Here is a 13,995-nt window from a genome sequence, read left to right on the forward strand (position 1 = left end):
CATCTGCAATCGGTGCAGGACTGATTTGTTAGCTCCAGCATACAGGCCGTTGCAGTAGTCCAACCTGGAGTTAATTAAAGCCACAGCCACCGTTTTTCTGGCTGGCAGCGGGAGGAGATCGAAGAATTTCCTCAGTGCCTTTATAATCTGAAAGCAGATCCCAGCTATAGTTACTGCTTGATTTTTAAAAGACAGTTGGTCGTCGAACTTGATACCCAAGTTCCGAGCCGATGTGATGGTGTTGGGAGGTGCTTCTGCTTCAGCGGGCCAACACCTCTTTGGGGAGAACAGATTGTGTTTCCCAAACGGCATGATCTCTGTCTTCCCGGCATTACATTTCAAATGGTTGTTGGTCATCCAGTTGAATGTTGCTGTTAGGCATTCCTTTAGATTTTCTTCAGCGCCTGGCCTGTCCCTGTCCAGCACCAGGATTAGCTGGGTGTCGTCAGCATAAGAAATTGTACTGATCTTAAAAGATGCGATCAGTTCCATAAGTGGGACCATGTACAGATTAAAAAGTACAGGGCTTAAACTAGAGCCCTGTGGTACCCCAGAGCTGACGACCTTTGCTTCCGACTGGAAAGGGCCCAGCACAGTGACCTGACGTCTGTTGCTGAGGAAATTCCTAAGCCATGCCAGGGCTTGTCCCCCTACCCCTGCGGCAGCCAGCCGGTTCACTAAGATATGGTGTGAAACCGTATCGAAGGCTGCCGACAGGTCAAGTAGGATTAGGACGGCCTCTTTTCCCTGGTCCATGGCTGCTCTTAGGGTCTCTGCTATGAACAGTAGGGCTGACTCAGTAGAGTGATATGATCGAAACCCTGACTGGTTGGGGTGTAGAATGTTATTCCCCTCCAGGAAGTTCGTTAGTTGAATGTTGGCGAATTTTTCCGCCAGTTTGAACAGCACTGGGAGCAGGGAGATAGGACGCAGATTGGAGAGGGTGGTAGGGTCAGCCAGTGCCTTCTTCTGTAAAGGCTTAACCGCTGCCAGCTTCCAATCGCTGGGTATATCTCCTGTGGCCAAGGAGGTGTTGATAATGCTGTTAATGATGGGATTGACCACCTCTACTAAGGTGTGGAGCACAGAAGGGGGACATGGGTCGAAGGGGGATCCGGATTTGATGGCCATAATGGCTTTGTGAGTGTCTTCAAGGGGGATAGCTGCAAATTTCTCCAGACGGGCGTTAGTCCATTTCTCTTCAGTTTGTACAGCTAACAGCTGAGTAGTGGGTATTGGTGGAAAAGTATTCACGATGTCGGAGATCTTTTTATCGAAATAGTCAGATATCGCATGACAGAGATCTTGAGAGGGAGGGATCTCCTGCGAAAGAGCTGAAGGATTCATGAATTTTTGAACTACCCTAAAGATCTCTTTTTGTCCTTGGCCTGCGATGGAAATGGCCTGAAGAAAGTGAGCTTTCTTAGCTGACTTTATTCCTGAGTGGTAGTTCCTCCTAGCCACTCGATAAGCGTTGCGGGCGGTGGCATCATAATTCCTATGCCACTTCCGTTCCAGAACTCTGACTGCTCCGAGTTCAAGTTTCAGGGCCAATGTGAACCATGGGGCACTTTTTTTGGTTTTAGTGGAGTTAGGGTTCTTTTTGCCGACTGATCCCAATAGTGCCCCTGCACTGGCTATCCACTTGCCAAAATTCTGATTGTCAGTGGAGGTGTAACCTGTGAGAATTGGAGTGCTGCAAGCTAATTTCCCTGCCACCTCAGGTCTGGTATGCAGTTCTCTCCAGTTAGGGACATGATTGTCCGTGGGACGTTTGTTATTTTTTGTTATCGTTCCTTTCCGATTTGTTAGAAGTGTAATATGAAAAGGGATGAAAAAGTGATCAGACCAGATCTGGGGGCTGGGAGTCTTTACTATCAGTCTGGAGGAGTTAGAACAGACACAGTCCAAAAGATGTCCTGCTAAGTGTGTGGGTTCGTGGTTCAGGAGGGAGAGACCAAGTACATCAATGAGGTCCAGGAAACATCTCACACCTGGTTCATTGGGAGATTCTAGATGGAGATTTAGATCACCCAGAACAGTAAAGTGGGAGGATCTGAGGGCTAGGTCACTCAGTACATCTCCCACAGATTCCAGAAATTTAGTAGGAGGACCAGGTGGCCGATAAATAAGAACCCCAGAAAAAGTGAACGTGTCGTGGACGCTCAGGGAGAAGGCAAGTGCTTCTGCTTCTTTAATGTCTGGCAGTTCCTGAGTGGAACATTTCAGGGCTTTATGATGGATTATGGCCAAGCCTCCTCCACGTTGTTCGGGTCTATCCAGACGCTGGATAAGGAAATTTGGTGGGAGGGCTATAGCTAGGTCAGGGTTGCACCATGGTTTTAACCAGGTTTCAGTTATAAGAAGCCAATCTAGGTTGGATTCCACAATCAATTCTTGAATGTTCTGAGCATTCTTGGAGAGCGATCGTGCATTGATCAGTCCTCCCCGTAGGATAGGAGGATATAAGGATGTTCCCCCAAGAGGCTCTGGGGTAAACGTAATTTTACATTGACCACAGCAAACTGGTCCATACCATTTACCTGGGATTAAAAGGTTGCGACATAGTGTGTGCGGTGCATTGTGGGAGAGCAAGAACTCCCTGGACATACCTGTATGGGGGGTTAGGTGTGTCATCGATTGCACAGAGTATCCCGTCTCCCGCGCCTCCTTAGCGCTGACGGGTGCAGACGGGCTGGACTCCTTCATGTGTTTCCCACAGGAAAAGGAGGACGATATGATGACCGACCTGTTTAGATTCCTGCATCTGAATACCGGACATTAAGATTGTATGCAGAAGATCCAAGATTTCGACAATGTATTCCATATTTGTTTCATTTTTTTTTACAGTGATTTGTCTGGACTTTCTTATGCAGTAAACCATATATTGAAAACAGGTGTACATCTGCAAAATGTTTCGGCAAAGGAATTTATGGATAAAGTACACCAGAAAGATAATGTTGTGGATCTCAGCTAATTAATCTCATGGCATGTCAGCTTGGTACTAATGAGTATTGGGATGATTTACTTCAATTTCTTCGAGAGGCAAATCCAAATGTACTAAATATTGAATACAAGACACCTGGAGAATTGTGGGGCATATTACCAACAACTAGTGATAATTATCGCTATGTTGGCTTAGCGGCAATAATTTTACCGCCGAGCTGCGGCGATTTTTATCGCTTAGGAACCTTGCTATTATCAAGGTTTATCTTCTAAGCAATAAAAATCGTCCGAAATGCATAAATATTGCTGAAAAGTCAGCGATATTCATGCATTACCAAGCTAATGCTCTTAGCCATGTTATCCACCTACCATTGGATAACATGGCTAAGAACTGCTCAGGGGCAGGTGTTAGCTTTTGGAGATAATCGCGCTTAGCGCGAATATCTCCAAAAGTTGGTAATAGGAGATAGCGATGTTGGCCAGTCGCTAACATCTTGGCATGCCCACTTTGCATGTCATTAGTGATAAATTTCACTGACATGCAAAGCGGGGCCCAAGATGGTCGCTATCTCCTACTAGCTGTCGCTAACTGGTGTTAGCGACAGCTAGGTAATAGGGATATAATTTTATCTCCGATGTCTTGGCTTTAAAAGCCAAAAAAGCAGAGATAAACCCCCTTGATAATATGCCCCTGTGTTCTTTGGATCCAGTTAAAGTATGCAGGTATTTCAATCATAGATTTGAAGCTATGATGTATTTTATCACCAATCAAAAATCCTCCTCTTGGAGAGGTTCTGGACTTTTTTTGGAGAAAGGAGTATCAAGCAAAAGGTGCTCCTCACATACATATGCTAATTTGGATCAAAGATGCTCCCAAATTTGGAACAAACTCAGATGATACTGTGTTGTCTTTTATTGAAGAATATGCTACATGTGATATACCCAAAAGTACACAAGATAAGGACTTAAGACAACAAGTCTTACGATTCCAAAGCCATCGTTGTGGGAAATACTGTCGTCGAAAGTGCAAATCTAAGGACTAATTCTACACCAAATGCCGTTTTGGATTTCCACGTCCTGTAATATCGAAAGGAAGAGTGAACAGTTTTATGTCATCTTTGCGACATACTATCAAGAGAAAGTCTCCTAAACATACCTACAACTTAAGAAGAAATGAAAAGTCAAAATACATAAATGACTATAACCCAGTCATTTGTGAAATGCTAATATGCATATTCAATATGTTGCGGACAATTCCATTGCTGTTGCTTGATATGTAACATTGTACATCACAAAATCAGAAAAGACGGAATTGAAGGAAATGTGGGAATAGATTTCCCACGAGTAGAGTCTAAGTACAAAATTATACAGTTACAGTTTGAAGATGTTATCTCATCGAGGAATTGGAGCGTATGAATTCTCGGATCGCTTATAAGTCTATACACCAAATCTAGAAGAATCATCTGGGTAAGTCTCTGTCTTGCTGCAACACAAAACCGAGTACTTAAATCTGTTCAAGAAATTGAATATTTAGCTGAAAAAGAGCCAGAAAGTACAGATATTGTAAAAACAAATATGTTGGATACCTATTATCCAAATAGAAGTCATCATCTTGAGAACATTTGTCTCTATGAAGTGCTGGAAAACTATATTTTTAAACGGAATATTACAGAAAACATCAATAATGGTATAAATGCCGTGATTGGTTCTGAAGGATGTTTGGTGAAACATAGAAAAGGACCTTTGATCAATCACCGTAAACTGAGTTGCGAAACACCTGACAAAAGGGAATTTTACTATTTAGCTCTTTTGCAACTTTTCAAGCCATGGCGTTCAGAATTGGAATTACTTGGAGATTTCGAGAGCTATAAAGATTCCTTCAACGCAAGTAAAGATACTATAGAATGTCCTGATTTTGCTAATTATGTAAAAATGTTGAATGACGAATTTGAGCAAGAAGCTACAATTGCAGCTGAGAATGCTAGAGACAGTTCTCAAGACAGTCAAACCTCTGCTCCATTAAGTCAGGATCCATTAGGAGAACCAATTATTCAAAATGGAAGAGGTGGAAACAGCAATGTATCAAGCTCAAGAAGATGTAACAAACTTAGGAAACTTAGAAGAACAACTAAATGTTGAGCAGAAAGAAATGCATGAGCAAGTGAGAGGATAGATTAACCATGGATTACTTCATGAAAAGAAAGAGTGCTGCTCTTGCTCATCGTTTCAACCTATCCAAATGTACGTGAGTGGACAAGCTGGAACAGGAAAACATTTTTTAATTAAAATAATTTCAACCTATCTACACAAAACAACTGAGTCACATTTGTCTTGTGTTTTCACTGCTCCAGCTGGGTTGGCGGCACACAATATTAAAGGAATTACTTTACATCGTTTAATAATGCTACCAGTAGAGCATGAAAACAAATTGGAATATTACAAGCTATCTGGAGAAGCTGGTTGTGAAGTTTCAAGAGTCTTGATGAAAATGAAACTTCTCATTATTGATGAGGTAAGCATGATATCAAACTTAATGCTTGCCTTTGTGCATTTAAGAATGCAGCAAATTCTTAAAACAGAGTATGACGTATTATTTGGAGGAAAACATGTCATAGTTTTTGGAGATCTACTACAACTTACTCCTGTAAAAGGACAACCAGTGTTTAAAACACTGACACATGAAGATACCAAAAAGTCTTTGGGGAGTATTGGAAATGTTAACATTCGGTCATCTTTTTGTCAATATAAGGCACTTATTACAAATATGCATCAGGCAAATGATGCAGATTATAGAAATATTCTTCAAGATATAAGAATTGGGAAAGTGACAGAACATGGCAAACAAACTTTGCAGAGACGATTACTTCCCAATTTGTTTCCAAATGAAAATATTGTTCCTGAGAAAATATATATGAGAATTTCAGAAAACAAATCTGTAATCTGCTTAATGCCAACACTGCGTGAATGTTCTATATTCAATGAAGAAATGTTAAAGTTGGAAAATTAAGAAATTATAAAATTGGAAGCTATTGATAAAATAGAACATGAAGGAATCACTATTATTTTAACTGAAAAGTTGAAGAGGAAATTGGATTCCTTAGAGAAATCGATGAGTAAAACTGCTGGTTTAGAATAGAATTTGTATGCATGTGTAAACTGCAGGGTAATTTTACGTCGTAATTTGAATGTGGAAAAAGGTTTAGTAAATGGAGCAATGGGTAAAATTGTTGATTTTGTTAATTATGTAAATAGAAATGGGATTGAATTTTTGAAAATCAAAAATTTGATGAAATTACTGAAGTACAACAATTGAGTTGTTGTTCAGCTCGGATTTTACTTGTAAAAGATGTGTATGTACACAGGAAACAGTTTCCTATTTCTTTGGCATATGCGGTGACCATTCATAAATCTCAAGGTTTAGGTGTAGATAGTGCTTTAGTGAATATTGGAAGTACTGTGTTTAAAGGGTATGGCATATGTTGCTTTGTCTCGAGTGAGAACTTTATCCGGATTGTACTTGATTGATATTGATGAGACAAAGGTTAGTGCAGATGCAAATTGTGTGAAAGAGTATAATAGGTTAAGAAGAGAATATGCACCCAATTAGGTCAATATCAAGTATTTGAAAAGCGTGTGGTAGGTAGAAAAAGAAGATTTGAGAATATCTGTAGTGAAACTGTAGAGAAAGAAAAAATACAAGATGAAGTTGCGCCTGCAAGCAAAAAGAAAAAGGACAGTGTTGAAGAGAATGTTGGTTATCGGTTTGAAAATAGTTGTGGTGTCAACTGCTATGCTAATGTACTTGTTAGTGTTGTTTTTTTTCTTGAAAGTTTGCAGCAGCAAATTGTTGAAAATCGGGACGAAAGATTGTGCTCATTGTTGTATTCTGTTTATAAGAAATGTAGTAGTGATAAAAGTAAAATAGAAAGTGTTTCTGATATTTGAAATGTTTTGGACATATGCTCTGGTTCTAATTTACGCAGAATATTCAGCAAAATTGTCAGGAATATTTAATGTTTATGCTTGGTGTATTGGAAGAGGAAGGTATAGATATTGAAAACCTTTTTGGCCATTCTTATAAATGGCAACATGACTGTGAAAATTGTTTGTTTACATGTAGCACTAACATAGACACTGAAAGATTTATATATTTGACTTTACCAGACTGTGAATCAGCGTCTTTTAACAACCTAGTTAGAGGAGCAAGTCAAAACATGGAGTGTAGCCAATGTAAATCAGAAATGTCATCAACATTATTTATACAAAGATATGGACAGTATGTAATTTTAATGCTGCAACGTTGTAGAGCTAATGGAAGAAAATTGGAAACGTTAATTAAAAATGTTGTAGCTTCTCAACTATCAATATCAGGAAGAACTTTTGTAGCTGTTGCAATTATTTTTCATGATGGACCTTCTACAACATCTGGACATTACATTGCTTAACTGTTCATAACTTTCTGATTTTTACGCACCATTGATTTGTATGGTAAACGCGGTTGCCGATAGACACTGCACCCGCATCCTGTAGGCCTCCTATGTCCTAACCTTTGTTAGTCCAATGTAGGCCCCGCGATTCCCAAGGCCCTAGTGCTCTTCATTTTTTATGATGTGGTACTTATACCACTTTCTTAATATATGGTTTGAGTGGCCACCCGGCCTATCCAAATTGTGCAGCTTATTGTATGTTAAACTGTGTTCTTTGTTTAACGCTTGTGCTTCTGTACTCATAAAGAGTATAGGGGATTATTCTAGAAATAAATACATATATTTTGTAATACATAACTTGTGTGGTGTCCTTTCATTTGGTATTTAAAAGGATTGCATATGGTAAACAGCTGGCTTCACATGCCCTCTTGAGTTTAGCCTAATACTGTTTTTCTCCATGCTACCCCTAGGATAGCTGGTCTATAAGGTTGGCTTACAACCAATCACCATAAGGGTTGTTTGGACTGGTGCAAGGTGCTCAATAGAATAGTGATCATCTTATACCAGGCCAAATTCTCACATCGGGGAAATGTACAAAAATTCCAGAATATTGCCTTCTTTTGCTTTTTCTGAGGCTGCTCAGGTACAACATGTTCCTCAGAGGAATATTTTGATGAAGAGTCATCCCTTTCAGCCATGGTGGTTACTTCTTCCAAATGGCTAGAGATCTACAGACAGATCCTTCTCCTGTGGAAGTCACAGTAGAAAGATTACAATGGGAGGGTCTTTCAACAGTTGGAATAGAAAGTGTCATGAACCAATCAAAATCTCTTCTTTTAACGTTACATGGCTTTGCTTATGCTCACGGAGCTCTTATTCTGCGTTTACGGTGCTATTACATTCCGAGTACATACGACGTACCGCCGCAATTTGCGTAATTGCTTTTAATTTAATATACGCTTATTAAAAGTTAAAAAAAACTCCTTCCATGATTATCCCAGATAATGTCTTCCCTTAATATGTACATTAAAAACATAAATATATGTTTTTGAACAATTAGAAACTTTTGCGCCGTGCGCATACGGGGTGCCGTACATGACGTCATGCGGAAGCGTAGATGAGACGCGCAACGTCAAAGAGTATCCGTAACATGTGCACGGGTACGCGCAGAGGATGATTTACTGGACAAAGTATGGTGCGATCACCATACGCATACGGTGCGATTACCAAAAAAAAGAAAAAGAAATTATTCAGAATTTAATTTTAATATAGTGAAAATAAAATGTATTAAAAAAAATCGAATTTTGTTTTGTTATTTTTTTTGCATTAAGAATATGAAATATCATTTATAAAATAAAACAAATATAAATTTTTATAATAAAAATTTAAGAAATTAGTATGAAAAGAAAGAAATATAATAATTAATACATTTAAAAATGATCATTTAAATAACTTTGAAATTCACTGAAAGAACCATATGTTTCACACATGTTATAGTTAGGAATTAGCATTTAAAAAAACCTTGCAAATTCACTGAAAAAACCATAGGTTTCACACATGTTATAGTTTGGAATTAGCATTTTTAATAGCAAATATCAAAAGCTGTAAAATGTATTCTTCTTTTAAATGACACTTTTTCCCCAAGCTGCCTTGGTATATTCCAATATATGTCAAAGACAAAAATGTAAGTGGTCCAATCAATTTTTTCCACAATTTGAGGAAGCACAGAAACATGTGAATAAATCTGTTTCTGCTTACATGAGAAACTATGGAATGGGTTGGTTTAATATACAACAATAACTTGCGTTCCAACATTCAACACATCTACAGAAGAGATGGTGTGCACTTCTCTGATGAAGGGAATAGAATATTCGTCCTTTATTTAAAAGTGTGCATTAGAACCTACTTGTAGGTACCTAATTTAGCCACAGAACACAATAGCTCTTTTCAGAGCTACCCTACCTCTGATCATTCAAAACGTTTATCTTTTTCAAATTTTTTTTTCTTCACCAAAGTATGCTCCCCGGTTCGCTTACTGGTGCGCGTACCGGGCGCTCCCCCGCGAAATTTTCAAAAATTAAATTTTTGTATTTTTCCATATATCAGCGTCCTAATCCCCCCTCAGAAAACCTAGAGGGTCATAAACTGTCTACCGTGCCCCCTTCTACCCATTCCGTACATTGTTTGTCCTCCATCTTATGTATCAATTCTACTGATACACAAAATGGAGGACTCCCGTAACGCTGCCGGTTCGCATACCGGGGAGCGCACCGGTAAGCGCTCGATAAAAAAAGGTGGGAAAGTAATTTACAGAAAAACTACTACAGACACTTTCACCAAATTTGGAATAGTCCCTACTACATACCAGTCCCTACCATTTTCCAAAATTTGATGGAATTCCATAGAGCCATTCAAGTTGTAGCCCTGTCTAAATAACCTGAGGTAAATTACATGGCAAAAACACATTAGAAAGAGTTGACATTTTCAACCAATGATAACATTACTTTCAAGTTGTATTTTTATGTGCTGACATTTGATTGGTTTGGTACATGAATATATATGAAAAATAAGAGGGAAAGACAGCCATTTTGACTGGAACTCCCTAAGGCACATTTACAGAGCATTTCCTGAGAAACCTAAGACACTTTTCCAAATGTAAGTTAATAGTTTTGAAGGAGAAATATGTTGTGCACCTAAAGTTATTTTTATAAAAACATTTCCTGTTAGATATTTACTGTGCTCAGTTATAGTTATAGATTGAGTAAGGCTTCTCTGTTGTAGTCATAGATTGAGTTAGACTTGATCACATGCAGTACTTTATATTTCTACTTCCTGCCTTGTAGAATACACTGCCCAAACATAAATTCACTCTTAAAAACTCAGAACTATGTTGTACACGTTCAGTTAAAAATAAAAATGTTGAAGTTTCTTACTTAAACTCTATTTGTCTCTCTCTTTTTATTCTACCTTAACAGCAATTATGGATAAAGAAGCACATGAACCCAAAGTACAACCTGAAATACAGGACAATAATGACGATTTTTTTAATGTGACAGTAGACGAACAACTGTTGGAATTTATGGACAATTTTGATAAACAAGAGACAATTTATGAAAATAAAGATCATGAAATTTCAGATGAAGTATTACTTGAAATTTCCATAGATTTTTAAAATTAATATCAATAAAATTTCATTTATAAATTAAAAATTGTTTAAGACATTATTCATTTTTTTTTCAAAATTATGATATAATAGTAGAGTAATTATAAAAAAAGTCAGACTAATGGTAAAGAGTACAACATTTTTATATTACTATGTGCTCAGGGAGTGCTCAAAGGATCTGTTTCTACTTTCCCATGAATCTAGGAGAATAATTTACTTACTTGATGTGTTTTTTGACTTAAAATTGCTCAAAGGCTTTGTAAATATGCCCCATGCTGACTATGAATCCCTAGCAGTATATATCAAGAAAACTAAATGACTTCAATAAATGTTTTTAAACACATTAAGTAAGCAAATTATTCTCCCCCATTCATGGGGAATTTACTTAAAATGCCCTCACACACATGAGGGCGTATTTACAAGGCCCTTGCACCACTTTTGCATCACTTTTAACATGGGAAAAATAACTTGAAAGTGGCTCAAAGGCCTTGTAAATATGCCCCATGCTTGCTATAAAACTCTAGCAGTACATGTCAAGAAACCTAAATGACTTCAAGAAACTTTTTTATACACATCAAGTAAGCAAATTATTCTCCCTGAATCATGGGGCAAGTGAAATATTTGTTTAAAGAAGCAGACACCAATTTTTCCTTCTCTGGGGTAGGTCTGGAAAGGCTTTTTAAAGGACACCTTTGAGCAATTGATGGCACTTTTTCCTCAAACTGCCTTGGTATATTCCAAAATATGCCAAAGACAGAAATGGAAGTGGTCCAATCAATTTTATCCACAAATTGAAAAAGCGAGGAAGCATGTAAATAAGTCTGTTTCAGCCTACATAACAAACCATGGAATGGGCTCCATCTACAACAATAACTTGCGTTACTACATGCAAGAAATCTACAGAGGAGATGGTGTGCACTTCTCAGATGAGGGAAACAGAGTTTTCATACAAAATTTAAGACTGTGTATTGATACCTACTTAGAACTTACACAGAACCCAAAAGCTCTCTTCAGAGCTACCTTAACTATAATTACTCTTTTAAAATTTCGAATGTACCTTTTTTCATAATTTTCACTTCTGTTCGCATCCCGGTTCGCTACCCGGTTCGCGTACCAGCAGCTAACAGCGCGAAAAAATCAATTTTTTTTCTTACGATATATATGAGCCTCCTCAGCTACCCTCAGAAAAGATAGGGGGTCAAGATACTTCTCCTATGCCCCCTTACACCCATGTCCCACATTGTTATTCCTGCATCTTGTGATAAAATTTGTCCAAAACACAAAATGGCGAACTCCCGTTACGCTACCGGTAAGCTACCCGTTTCGCGTACCGGGACGCGCCTCTACTACGAAAAATCGCAAACATTTATTTTTTTTATTCTTTGCCCCACGGGGCACTTTAATATCCCCCTCATCAATCCTAGGGGGTCAGGAGGGGTCTACCTTGCCCTCTTTCCTTCTTTTCCCCCTTCGTTTTTCTCCACCTCTTGTCTCTCGCTCCTACCGAGAGACAAGATGGCGGCCGGTCCGGACTGTTTAGAATGTTGACAGACACCGGAGAGCCAATCAGCTTCACCTCGTGAAGTTCCGTTACGCGTCAGGTACGCGAACCGGGGCGCTAACCTGAGCGCTGTCACAGATATATCTGTTTTTTAAAACGTTAATTTCTCAAAATCCACTGGAGCACATATATTGAGACATAGCAAAGGCAGGTCGGGCAAACCATATCTACAATTTTGCCAAGTTTTGTGTAAATCCATTCAGCCGTTCGAGCTAAAAGTGAGTCCAACCGCCCTATGGAAAACTCAATGTTAAAAACACGTTTTGGGAACCCCCTTTTTTCTCGGCCCCCACTTCACGAAACCCCCCCAAATTTTCAGGGGCTGCTCAGAAACAAAATGTGCCATTTTCCTGAACATTTCAGCCAATTCCGTCCACAAACGCCAAAGTTATTTCACATAGAATTTTCAAAAATCCCATAGGAAAAAAATCCTAACTATATATACCTACTGGAGACCGCCAGTAGGTAATATATATATATATATATGGCGGTGGTGTTTGGGCGAATTAAGAAATAAAGGAATATTTGCACGAAGCTGGGTCTGCATCGTCTCTTTGGATACGAGTCCTATGTGCTGGAGGCGAAATCAGGAAGATATATATATATATATATATATATATATATATTCAATGAAAAAACCATAGGTTATAGACCATATATAGTTAGGGATTAGCATTTAAAAAACCTTATTTTATTTGCACAAAACCATTGAAATTCCATATATAGTTAGTTGCACTAACTATATATCGCGGACCCGCAATCCACTGCTAATGATGTCACATATTACATCATTCATGACATGGTCAGTGACATCACTGATGACATCACTGATGACATCTCAAATGACATCACTGATGACAACACCCAGTGACTGTATGTTTCTGTAAAGTTAAAATATGTCTTACATATTGAAGAATGAGTGGATCTATAAGTGTCTGGATGAAGGATTTAGTAGGTGCATGACTGACTGTATGAGAGAATGATTAAATGTGTCTCACTGAGTGCATGGGTTAGTGATTAAAGTGTCTTAATTTGGCAATCATTATTTATGTCCTTCTGTAAACTGCTGCATGTTTAAATCAGTAGCTATATCAGTAACTATATGGGTTATTGAATGGTTGCCTAAGTATTTGTATGGGAGACTGAGTATGTGTGTGGGTGGCTGGGAGGTATATAACTGTGCATAGATGTGTGAGCAGTTGATTCCCTAGGTGTATGGGTTCAAAAGTGCATGTAGAAACAGCTGTATGGACAGTTGACTGTGTGCATGAGTATATTGGTGAGTGAATGGATATCTCAGTTCTACATGTCAAAGTAAGTACATATGTAAAACACAGTCCATGTGAGAGTTGACATATATAAATAACTGAACATAAGAGCCAGTGAATGTGAGAGTGGCTGTATGAATCATTGTGAACTTGTATCAAGGATTGTATAAGAGAGTAAATATTTGTTAGTATATGTTTGAATACGTAAGGTGTGTATAACTGTATATTTGAGGAAATGGAGGTGTGATTGATTCTTTGCATGACTGACTAGGTGTGTGAGTAACTCCATGGATGTGTGACAGTCTGTGAGTGCCTGTTTACACTGAGTGTATCTAAGGTTATATTAGAGTCTGAAGATGTATTATCACATAAATGATATCATCAGTGATGTAATCAGTAATGTCAAATGAGAAGTCAGTGATGTCATTTGAGATGTCATCAGTGATGTCATCAGTGATGTCATTTGAGATGTCATCAGTGATGTCATCAGTGATGTCACTGACCATGTCATGAATGATGTAATATGTGACATCATTAGCAGTGGATTGCGGGTCCGCGATATATAGTTAGTGCAACTAACTATATATGGAATTTCAATGGTTTTGTGCAAATAAAATAAGGTTTTTTAAA

This window comes from Lissotriton vulgaris, chromosome 3_1 (genome assembly GCF_964263255.1).
Source record: "Lissotriton vulgaris chromosome 3_1, aLisVul1.2, whole genome shotgun sequence".
Classification (NCBI taxonomy): Eukaryota; Metazoa; Chordata; class Amphibia; order Caudata; family Salamandridae; genus Lissotriton; species Lissotriton vulgaris.